The sequence below is a fragment of the Colias croceus genome, chromosome 20 (genome assembly GCF_905220415.1).
Source record: "Colias croceus chromosome 20, ilColCroc2.1".
Classification (NCBI taxonomy): domain Eukaryota; kingdom Metazoa; phylum Arthropoda; class Insecta; order Lepidoptera; family Pieridae; genus Colias; species Colias croceus.
In genome coordinates this window covers 4569198-4582856 of record NC_059556.1, presented here as the reverse complement: position 1 = coordinate 4582856, position 13659 = coordinate 4569198, and positions in this window count along the sequence as shown.

The window sequence follows — 13659 nt, the reverse complement described above, 5'->3', positions numbered from 1 at the left end:
GGAAACATCTAGAAAATATCCGGAAAATGCGTGAAAATGTCCGGAAAAGGCGTGGAAAATACCTGGAAAATCCCCGGAAAATGCCCGGAAAATTCCCGGAAAATATCCGGAAAATGCGTGAAAATGTCCGGAAAAAGCGTGGAAAATTCCACTTCAAATTTGCGAAGTAATTAAAGCAGACAACCAGAAAAAGAAAAAGAAAGCTAAAATCTTTCATAATATATGTATATGGGATATTCATATTTCATATTATGTACTTAATGTATGGGAGAGTTTAAAGATAATTTTTTTGAAATTTCTCGATTTATTAAAAAAAATGATTACGGCCATTTTACTCATTAGGTTAAGTACTTTCGATATCAGTTTAAAGTTTTTTGTTATCAGTAATACTTACAAAAAAAAATCGCCTGTGCACACTTAACGATTACACCCTGTTTATGAATGCCTTAGCAAATGTTCGCCGTGATTATTTAAATGATCATAATTTTTTTTATTAATGAAACAATTGACATGAAATAAACACTAAATGACAAAAAAAAATTAAAGTCTACAGTTTCGGGTTCGGGATCAATTTAATAATAACACCTGCTAATTTTTTTTACATATTTTGATTGTATAAAATCGTAACATGTTGTTATTGTTCTATTAACACATAGATAATAATATCTTCCCAAGGTACCTACTAAATTTTAATATAAAAAAGTTGTTTTTGTTATTTATATCTAAAAAGGAGCTATTTTAATAGACAGAAATAAACATTAAATTTTTATATTTTGGTATGATTGTAAATATTTTACTTGGTGTGGTACGTATATTAAATTGATAAATAATAATATGAACTCTGATCCCAGTACGATCTGTACCGCGATAGCCATAACGATAATAAAACAATCAGATAACAGTACCTAAAGCACGAATAAAAATCATACTTGTAAAGTAGTTGTGAGTGCAATATTTACGTTTCAAAATAACATTTTTTTATGGTACTAAAACGTAGACGTAGATTCTCACGCACGCACGCTGATACGTGGTTGGCTGCCCCTTCTCTCATTCCCGAAAAATATCCTATAAAATTACCCAAGATTCTTCCAATGATTGTACCATACGTTGAACATAAACTTTAGTCAACAACTGACCACGCGCAAGGATACTAATTTCTACTACATCCTCACGTAAATCGTCAATTTTTATGAACATTGAATCTGTAAATAAAAAAAATCAAAAGATAACTTTACCTAATTTTATTAAAAAGCTACTAACAAATAAAATTTTATCAAGAACTAAAGTGACCTTCTTTGGGCGTTTAATAGTCTTGTAAAAGTTATACATAAAAATAAAATTTCATCATTTTCTTATTTTGTCATAACTTCAATTCTAATTAAAAACATGAGTCTAACTATATACGTATAATTATAAAGAATAAATATAAAAGCTACAACTTACCTTTTGTGGGAACGCAAGAAGGATTTTTAAAAATGTCACCAATGAACACAATCTTCTATTACCAATATTAACTGTTAATGGTGTCTTGTTTGACATCAAAAAACAAACATCTACACTTGTAAAATTTTATTTAGTATATTCACATAAAATATAAGCACCTGAAGTGGACTCTGGGAAGACATGGGTTAAAAAGTTAAATAAATAAGTACAAATAAAAAACCCCACCAACATCATAATATTTAATTTTAAATTATAAATTTGCAAGAAGGGTTAAATATGTAAATTGATTTGATTTTAATGAAGTCTCATAGATGGCGCTGTTTCAAATTTGTCTTTATACTACTAAGATTCATTAAACTGTTTCTCTGCCAAAATAACGTAAATGACGTAGTTTTTATAGTGTAAAGCTAGATAATAGCGTGGCTTACCCAAAAACAACATTTAAACATGAGTCTTTAGATTGTACGCTGTGTAATACACGGAATACGTAAGAAAAATAAAGGTTCACAGCTCCTCCCCCGGAGGTGATAGCATGATGATATGTATATAAAAGCCTCACCCGACCTGTTAGTAATATTCATGCAAAATTTGAAGTCAATCTATGCAGTACTTTTCGAGATTAGCTCGGACAAATATACAGACAAACAGACAAACAGACAAACCGACAAACAGACAAACAGACAAAAATTCTAAAAACTATGTTTTTGGCTTCTATATCGATTATAGATCATGGATTATGTATTCTTTTAAAAAAATATTCAATGTACCTACAGTTTTGACTTTCCTACGATTTTATTATATGTATAGACTACCATATGAAACTGACTTATATGTCATTGACCTCAAAGACCTGTTTTGAGGTTATAAGGCTATAACAAACAACAAATTGAACTTTTGCACGTAAATTACATAAAAGTTAACGGATAAAGATACTAGACTCTTGAAAGAAACTAAATACATTACTTTGGCTTAAAAGATAAAAAATACTGAAGAATTTCACTCGTTGCTAGTTCTCAAAGGCTTAAATACTTCCTGGCTACTGTTACATACTGGCCTTATTTCTTAAGAGAGTTAACACACACTGCTACAAGTATATACAGTTAACACACAAATATTTAAAAGTTCCATGCATTTTGTTTTATATATTATCTGGTAGAGAAGTGTATAGATAGATAGACTTAAGTAAGTATAGATCTTTCGAATTTACACGTTAAGAAAAAAATGGCTGAATCTTGGCTATAGAATGAATGGTTTTAGGTACTTAATGTTATCTATATAGTTACAATATCTATAAACATATGTATGGTACAAAAATTAACAACGAACGAACGATTATGACATCAAAATTTTACAAACTCTACAAACTAAAGCATAATAATATTTTAAACCTATCTAGTTATGTCAGGTAACAATGATATAATTTCATGATTATAACGTAAATATAATGTAAATATCCATAATAAACAGATCAAACTTCCATACACATGTACATTCAAAGTTTTCAGTTGTTTGAAGTGGTTCTTGGTCTAATAGTTAGCAGCTCGCTTTTGTCGTCAGGCTGAAACTTGTTGCTGGGTGCAGCGTTCGCTGGATTTACTGCATTCCTTTATGAGGAATATTTTGTTAAATGTAAAAGGAATGATTGATATTAGATTCTATTATATTTTGAATTATATTAAATCACATGAAAGTATTTTTGACTAGTCGATTAAAGAATGGATTGGTATTTTCAGTTTTTCTTTACTAATCAGAACAGATTACATTGTGTTCATCGTGTTGTAAAATAAGATATGATACTTAAAACATCGCATGAAATAAAAATGTTTTTCCTCGTCCTTTGATTTTTAAAGACCGTATTCATAAAAGTGCGTAAAATAATTATATTGTTAGGTACTATGACTTACGAAGTAACTATATTCTCTAATCTGTGCTATGGCGACTAATTTGGGACACTAAAACTAACTTGTATATCTAGCATATAATCTAAACGAAAATTTATTCAAATCCATTCAATGGTTCTACGTGATAAAATAGACAGAGATAATTTCTCAATTATAACATTTCTAATTTTCGTCTTTCTGTCCATAACTAATCCATCTAATTTTGTTTTTTTGGTAAAATCGTCTCAGTGCCCACGATACAGGCTTGCCTAGTGTGGGTACTATAGGGAATCCTTTTTAATAAACATAGATTAAGCCAATATGTGTAAAGCGAGCAACGTCAATCAAAGTGTATCTGTGTAAAAACATTTGGTTTATAAATAAATATATTAAATATTTTTCATTTTCAACTTCGTTAACGCGAACTACACTACTTTTACTTTCCACTTTTTAAAATTTTACTTCTAAAGTGATGAAGTTTTATGCATTTTTTTTTATTTATAATGCACTAATTTTTAAACTATGGCTCGATTAAAATAATGGAAAAAGCAACAACAAAAATTTCCACGCCTATGAGCTTAAAATGTGCTTTGATGTCTCAATTAGTCTTTATACAATTTTTCTTTTTTATATCCATACTTATATTAAAAATGTGAAAGTATCTCTATCTGTTTTTCGACAAGTAAACCTGGGTAATATTTCGATTAATATTAAGGTGAAATTAATCGAAGTCAAAAGGAATCTTTGTCTAAACAAAGATTCCGTCTTTTTCTAAAATCCAATCCTGTAAAAATTCAGATAAATTAATAAATAGAGATCGCGTTCGCTTATTTAGTATGCAAACTGTCTATATAGAAGTACCTGCACATTAACTTGGCGTCAGCACATGAGACTATTACGTTATTACAGTCCTTTGCGTGCTCTAAATGTACAGCAAAATCCTTAAATATTTTTGGAAAGCTTTGCTCTTCATATTGCAGGCTTTCGTAATTTCTTTAATGTTATTATGGTTATCCTCAGGCACTTATATTTTTCTAATTAGTATAATGCAAGACAATTCAAAACAAATTTGCTTGTATAAGTGGGTTTTGATATTTGTTTAGGAAAATTGGTTCCGTAAATTGTTTCAAGTTTAAAATAATAGGTATTCATACGATTTTTACATTTAGTCTGTTTTGCAGAATAATTTTGAAAATATTCAATAAATAGTCAATCTGAATAGTGGTCTTACTGATACCAAAAGTCTTTGAAAATATTTTTTGAAGATAATTAACCCTACAGTAGTCGCGTGGTCTACACGTGTAATCCAGTGATACTAAATTGTAAATTTCTAAAAATCTAATAGCTCCAGTTATTTAATCCTTCGTGTACTCTAAGTTGAATAATTACCGCATGCACTAATGTTGTGGAAATGCCATGCAAATGCCGTGCAAATGCCGTGCAAATGCCGTGCAAGTGCCATGCAAATGCCATGCAAATCCCATGCAAGGCCATGCCGCCGGCATTTGCCTCTTTTACTTGCGGCACGCACGGCTTTTGGTTGCTTGGGTTTTGATACGGAGTGGTAGTGTTGTCGTATTCATATAATATAACACAATTTTATATAACGAAATGACAGAATTAAACTGGGATGATAGTGCAGTACTTTTATTAATAGAAAAAGTATCAAGAAAATGAACCATTGTATAAAACCATCGGCCTGCGTTCAGCGGCAAGGCTAAGCGGTCTGAAACCCGGCGGCATAAGCCGGCGGCATGTGTGAATGCGCCAAAAAGATCAGACAAAATAACATTGCCAAGATTTCTTTCCCTCAAAATAAAAGATTTCTTAGTTTTTTCACACCAAAAAACCCGGCCATAAACAGCAGGACCAAATCGAATAAATTATTTTGGTCGGTACCTTGACTGCGTTAGAGCCCGTAATTGACACACACGAAAGGTGTACGTGCAAAAAGATTATATGTTCTGACAATTTGAAATTGTGTGCTTATTTTGTTTGCAAAATACTGATTAAACTAGGTTTTTTATGTATATATATTTTTTTTGATCTCAAATAATGTGAAATGGTATTTTTGTCGTAGTTGTTTTTTCTAACCATAAAATATATGGTTGTATGTTTTGTTGATTATTTTAAATAGAAAATATATAGAAATGAAGATTTATAAATAAATAAAACAGATTTTCAACGTATTTGTTAATTTTTCTTGTTTTAAAAATGGTATATCCTTGTAGCCCACGCGACCTTACACGTCACTTTTAAATACGCGACTACTATAGGGTTAATTTTCTTCGACAGTAATTATTAAAACGCCTAAAAGTATTACAGGCTATCGAGAGTCGAGAAAATAGAGGCATGTTTAAAGGATGATTTATAGCTGAAACATAAGCCAATTTTCCTTATACCATTTTTCATTATCAGTACATCTAATGGTTTGTAAAGAGAGTGCGCCAAAAAATTACGGACTGTAACGGGCGACCCAATTTTTAGTTACGTATATTGTTACGTGCTTTCGCGTAACACACGCAATGTACAGTCAGGAATGGTCGTGATAATGTTTATTTAATTTTAGACGACGGTAATATTTAAATAACAAGTAGAGGGTTTAGGAAAACTGCAGAATTAAAGTTATAAAAGTCATAAGTTCAGAGAATACCTGTTCTTTTTTTTTCGAAATAACACGTACGGTGAATCGATAAAACAAAAATATATGAGATTTATCTGGTACTCAACATGCTATTTAGTTTTGGCTAGTAGGCTAGCAGCCACTAGAAAACCTTTGACCAAGATGCATTTTTGCTTGGAATCGGAGTTTCGTATTTTAATTCACCTAATAATAAGATACTTATAAAATTTAAAAACTTCTCTACCCCATTGTACATACCTGTATTGTATATTGTAAAATGGTGTGAACTGTGATACTTAGATTATTATCTATTTCTTGATATCAACACTCTTACATCACTATAATAATCGATATTGTTTTCCGTGTGACTTAAATCGATTCAGTTCGTGTTTGTTCTTACTAGCCTTGGGCACGCAAGCTTTGATATTTTGGGGGAAAGTTTGGATAAAATTATAAGCTCGCAAAAGTGTTTCCTATTGTTTGAAGTATTATTTTAAGCCCGAGCCTTTGGTGTTTTAGACCTTTTTGCTTCGTTTGATATAGGTTGATTATTATATTATTCTTATATATTACATATATTTACCTTTAGAATTACTTATTTATGTATATTGGTAAATATCGAGATCATAAATGGAAACACAATATATTAAATCTGTTATAGTTTATCAATACATATAGTTACATTTCAATACAATAAAGCATACGATTATTCTGTAAGATAAAAAAAATGTAATTCGTTAAAAATGTTTGTTTAAACAGTTTCGTTCAACTTTTGTGATAATTACTTCCCTCGTTAGAAAACAATTAAGTTAGTAGGTAATTCCGCTAGCTTATTCTTCACTTTATAATGGTATTGACATTGTAATAGTAACTTAAAGAAATAGGTAATAAAAGTTTATGTTATAGTCAAAAGTATCTTTTTTACTAAAATGGATTAGGTATTATATATAAAAACTCTAATGTTTTAATGATTTACCTATCTAAATCAAAAAGCTACTTCTAAATCAACAAGTCCTATATTAATATTGACTACTAGCAGTCCGCCCCGGCTTCGCCCGTGGTATATATTTACGTTTTCTCTACATAAGAACCATCCTCGTACTTCAAGGAATATAACAAAAAAAGAATTAACGAAATCGGTTCAGCCGTTCTCAAGTCATGCGCTTACCAACACATTTTGGGATTCATTTTTATACAGGGTGGCCCGTTTTCAGTGGTCCAAAAATTTTTTTCAGCTTGAGAGCATCATGAGTAATCATTTAAAATAAACTTTAGTTAAGCGAAAACTTATGGTTTAGAAATTATGAATTTTTTTTAAATAATCCGGAGTTTCAATGTTTTTGACACAAAACTACTCTGTTATGAAAAATACTGGACCGAATTGAATGAAATTTGGTATAGGTATAGCGCAATAACCTAACTATCGCGCTATAGGCTCATCTTGTGTAAATAATTACACTGCATTTTTTTATTTTAACTTTTTCTGTAGTTTTTTGAATTTCTCGGCAAAATGTCGATTTTTCGAAAAAATCCTGTGAAAAAAAATGTACCACCAAGGTTTTGCTGGTACTGCTAAAAACTACCTTAACATAAGGTTATTCTTTACACAAAAAATCATAGTTGTCCTTCGATTGTAACATCTTCAAAAACAATATCATGTGCATTAAAACATGAAAATCGAAAAATTACGAAATTTACCATAATTCAATTTTAATCATTTGGAACGGCCAATTTTTGATTAAAGAACCATTTATTGCCATAAAAGTCGTTACAAATCAGTATTCACATGGCTATAAAATTTAAAATGAAAGATAACTTTACTTTATTCTAATGTCAATTTATTGAGTTTTTTTTTTTGTTATTTAGTTTTTAGGTTTAAATCGCAATAAAATGTTTGGAGAATTAATGAAACAGCATAAATATTACTTAACATATTGTTTATTTTTACAAAAGGTTTTCGAAATGCCGTCCGCCTTTCGCTAAACATAATCTGCATCTGCGTAAGAAATTTCTTCGCAGCCTATTAAATGGCTGCCGGCTTTCTTTAATGGCTGTTATAAGCCACTTGAATTTTCCTCCAATTTTTGCTCCGATGTGCTCTCCCGTGCATACACAATCTCCTTAAAGTATCCCCAAATGAAAAAATCAACGGGGTTCAAGTCGGGTGAACAGGCTGGCCAGTGGATGGTGCCACCGCGACCGATCCTCCTCTCCGGATAGGTATGAACCTATGGTATTAAATGGTATAATACCATAAATTGGTATACAAATGTACCTATGTATAATGAATTTATGGTTATTTATAGGCATAAATTCAAATGGCTATAACAGCCATTAAAGAAAGCCGGCAGCCATTTAATAGGCTGCGAAGAAATTTCTTACGCAGATGCAGATTATGTTTCGAAAACCTTTTGTAAAAAATAAACAACATGTTAATTAATATTTATGTTGTTTTATTGATTCTCCAAACCTTTAATTAAGATTTAAACCTAAAAACTAAATAACAAAAAAAAACTCAATAAATTTACATTAGAATAAAGTAAAGTTATCTTGGCTAGCAGGTTAAAATTTTATTTCATTCATTTTAACTTTTATAGCCATGTGAATACTGATTTGTAACGACTTTTATGGCAATAAATGGTTCTTTAATCAAAAATTGGCCGTTCCAAATGATTAAAATTGAATTATGGTAAATTTCGTAATTTTTCGATTTTCATGTTTTAATGCACATGATATTGTTTTTGAAGATGTTACAATCGAAGGACAACTATGATTTTTTGTGTAAAGAATAACCTTATGTTAAGGTAGTTTTTAGCAGTACCAGCAAAACCTTGATGGTACATTTTTTTTTCACAGGATTTTTTCGAAAAATCGACATTTTGCCGAGAAATTCAAAAAACTACAGAAAAAGTTAAAATAAAAAAATGTAGTGTAATTATTTACACAAGATGAGCCTATAGCGCAATAGGTAGGTTATTGCGCTATACCTATACCAAATTTCATTCAATTCGGTCCAGTAGTTTTCATAACAGAGTAGTTTTGTGTCAAAAACATTGAAACTCCGGATTATTAAAAAAAAAATTCATAATTTCTAAACCATAAGTTTTCGCTTAACTAAAGTTTATTTTAAATGATTACTCATGATGCTCTCAAGCTGAAAAAAATTTTTGGACCACTGAAAACGGGCCACCCTGTATTATAGATTGTATAACGTATTTTCTAAGTATCATGTACCTACCTTGTACCAACAAATTAATTTAAAATGCAGTTTTATAATCAGACAGCGAAGTCACGTAAACAGCATGACTCGAGTCAGCTCATCCGAACGAGTGCTGTACAAGCAATAACATTGATTGATTGCTTTCTTTATTAGAGTCCTCGCTTTAATTTATGGTTTTACCTCAAGAGAGCAAATAAGGCTTTATGTACTCTTTGTTTTATACTTATTGGGACGGATTTAAGATCACACGAATAAGTTCGTTCCAAGGTTCGTTCATTAGTTTTTTCTAGATAGTTATAGATAGATAGATTCTTTCTAGATAGTCTCTTCTATTTAGTTATAGATATTTTGAATTAACTAAGTGTATAGGTATTAAAAATAAGAAGGTTAAATAGTTTCAGCAATGCTTTTTTAAATTAATTCCACAAAATGTATATAAAAGTCTCTACGAGAAAATAGGAACCCAAATTCGTTTGTAATTATTATTTACGATACGGTAGCCGAAAATGCCCTACCATGCAAAAATGTATGAATTCAAATATCTTAAAATGGTGAAGTCGAGAAGTGAGTGTGGTAAGGTCATAACCTACTAAGAGTTTGTGAGAGTGACTGTCCGTATATTTGTGTATAAACGGATATAAAAAAGCCTTAAAAATGACCGTTAAATTATTAATAGTGGCTTTAATTATGTGTTTATGGATTGATACATCTCAAGGTAATGTAATGCTTAATTTCAATCTTGACATTGTAATAATGTCTCTAGTTTTCGTAAGTTGTGAAAGATTATAAAGATGTAGATAGTTTTTATTTGAGAGGCATGATTTGTAGAGTTTATGAAATATCGATTCAAATAAGTAGGTACTTTATAATTCCTTACGGAGAATAAATTGTTTTTCACTTAGTCCACTGCCTCATAACTTTTTTTAAATTTCCACCTTAAAATTATTGACCGGCGATATCGACTGGTTAATTTAACTATTTATAACAAGAAGACTGTGTTGTTGTAATTTTAAAATGTAAAATATGAAAACTTAATCTGAGCAGTAATTTGCGTATTGATGATTGGCTGAAAAAATAAAGAAATGCTAGAGAATATTCAGACTTCCACTTCCGTTTAGGGATAAAAAGATAGAAGTGTCATCTTAGACTATTATTAATTTTCATCCGGTTTATTCCAGTTATAAATAAAAGAGTGTTATTATAGTGTTAAGCTTTTTGTTCGCCATTGATAAAGTTTGAGGAAGCAGGCTGTTCTTGATGTGATGACTGTTCTTCTTCTTACATAATAATACAGAATTATGTGCCCATACACGCTTATAAGAAACAAAACGTTCAATATTTATTGTGTTTGATATTATGTAAGCATTTATATATTAATATTATGTACAGACATAGCCGAATAATTTTGATTAACTGTTGTTTTTCCGAGCTAAATGTTCGATTCGTAAAGTGCCGTATATAATAGGTATATACTTAAGTATAAATGGATAGTATGTACTAACACTTAACGGCTGCTAGAAAATGTAAAATGTTTTGCCTTTTAATTAGAAAATTAAAAATTATACCTCACAAGTAGTTCCTTAGCAGAAACTTGAGATGGGGGAAGCACTTAATTAGCGCAGTTGATTAAATTTTTCTTATTACAGCGAGGTCGGTGCTAATTACTGTTCTAGTATCGTGATATAAATATTTCTAGTATAGCTTCGCTTATTTATTGTTTATGTTTGTTAGTTTATGTTTACTTATGCTGTAGCTATTACGATTTGTTAGTTATATTTTGTATACTAGCTTCCGCCCGCGACTCCGTCCACGCGGAAAAATTAAGAAAAGTTAAGATTTATTTTTTTCTACGTATTTATCCGGGATAAAAAGTATCCTATTTTATGCCCAGGATAATAAAGTACAATTATACCAAGTTAAATCGAACCGTTAGTTTTCACGTGATGCCTGAACATACAGACAGACAGACAGACAGACAGACATACAGACAGACAGACAGAAAAAAAATTTTTTAATCACATATTTGGGTTTGGTATCGATCCAGTAACACCCCCTGCTATTTATTTTTTCAATATTTTCAATGTACAGAATTGACCCTTCTACAGATTTATTATATGTACTAGCTGTGCCCGCGACTTCGTCCGCGTGGAATAGCGACTGCATAGTAGTTACTACTTTACATACAATTATTTAGTAAACACGTACAAACAATTCATAGAATTGTTAATAGAATTTATTACTAATCTAAGCTAAAAAACTTACGTACTTTCCGGAAATCCGGGGCATTTTCCGGGGATATCCGGAAAATGCCTGTAAAATATCTGGAAAATCCCCCGGAAAATGTGTGAAAATGACCGGGAAATACCCGGAAAATATCCGGAAAATGCGTGAAAATGTTCGGGAAAAGCGTGGAAAATGCCTGAAAAATCTCCGGAAAATGCCAGGGAAATGTCAGGAAAATGCCTGGGAAATGCCTAGAAAATATCTGGAAAATATCCGGAAAATGCGTGAAATGGTCCGGAAAAGGCGTGGAAAAGGCCTGGAAAATCCCCGGAAAATGCGTGAGGAATTGCCCGGAAAATATCCGGAAAATGCGTGAAAATGTCCGGAAAAAGCGTGGAAAATGCCACTTCAAATTTGCGAAGTAATTAAAGCAGACAACCAAAAAAAGAAAAAGAAAGCTAAAATCTTGTATATGGGATATTCATATTTCATATTATGTACTTAATGTATGGGAGGGTTTAAAGATATTTTTTTTTGATATTTCTCGATTTATTTAAAATTATTATTAGGTAATTACTTTCGATATCAGTTTAAAGTTTTTTGTTATCTGTAATACTTACAAAAAAAAATCGCCTGTGCACACTGAACGATTACACCTTGTACATGAATGCCTTAGCAAATGTTCGCCGTGATTATTTAAATGATCATATTTTTTTTTTATTAATGAACCAATTGACATGAATTAAACACTAAATGACAAAAAAAATTAACTGCAGTTTTGGGTTCGGGATCAATTTAATAATTACACCTGCTAATATGTTTTTACATATTTTCATTGTATAAAATCGTAACATAATTTCCTTTATGTATTGTTCTATTAACACATAGATAATAATATCTTCCCAAGGTACTAAATTTTAATAAAAAAGTTGTTTTTGTTATTTATATCTAAAAAAGAGTATTTATATTAAATGAAATGAAATGAAATGAAATGAAATGAAATGAAATACGTTTATTATGGATACATAAAGATACAAAATAAAAAAAAAACAAAAAAAAAAAAAACTTAAATCTAACTTAAATATATGTATGCCATAAAAGGCCTGCCACTCAGTGCAAAACACTGATTTTCAGTGGTTGCCTTATAGGATGCCTTGCTGACAGTGGATGTATTTTTTGCTCAAAACTGCATAAGGTTATTAAAAATAAAATCGAAATATATATCTATTTTAATATTATAATGTAATTATACTTGAAAATAATTATACTTAGGGAATAAATAATATATTTTACGACATTGTTGGATAAATACTTAGATAATAAATAAACAAATAGGAACATTATTGGGGATGCTAAATTTTTTCTTGTAGGCGTTTTTGAAAATCGAGAAGATATAACTTTAATTTTTTTTTAAAAGAAGATAGGCTTTGTAGTGAACGAATAGGCGGCGGTAAGTCGTTCCAACATTTTGAGGCTCGATACCTAAAACTCCCTCTAAATGTAGTTGTTCTATGTAGGGGAATTTCCAACAAAGAACATGCGTGTCTAGTCTGGTAGGTTGTATTATTTTCCGCCAACCATTTCAATTTATTGTACAAATATACAGGTACTCTATATTTTATAACATTAAATAGAAGCGTAGCCAGGTGTAAGTGGGTACGATATTCCATTTTAAGTGTGTTGTGTTTGATTAAGTACGGTGTAACATGATCACGATAGGGAATATTGTAGCAATAGCGGGCACACGCATTTTGCACTCGTTGCACTATTTTTTTCGTTGATGCCAGCAACCTAGGACCCACAACCACATCCGCGTAATTAAACTTCGACAAGATAAGCGACTCACAAAGTAATTTCCTGACATTAACACTCAAGGACTGTCTAATCCGATAAAGCAGTTTCAGTCGGTAAAAACAGTTTTTTGAAATATTTAAGATGTGCTTGTGAAATCACAAGCCTTCATCAAACACTACACCAAGATTACGCGCTTCAGTCACTCTTTCTATTGGTTCTCCGTTTAAAAATATGGTAGGTTGTTGGGTCAATATTGTATTGATTTGATGAGTTGAGCCTATGATCATATATTTGGTTTTGCTAGAATTGAGAGAAAGACAATAAGATTCTGACCAAGCCGATATACGTCTCAAATCATCATGTAGCCTTTCCAGAGCGATATCCATCTCACTCGCCTTGAACGAGATGTATAATTGGATGTCGTCCGCATACATATGATATTTGCAATGCCTTATGCATTGCGTTACGTCGGCTGT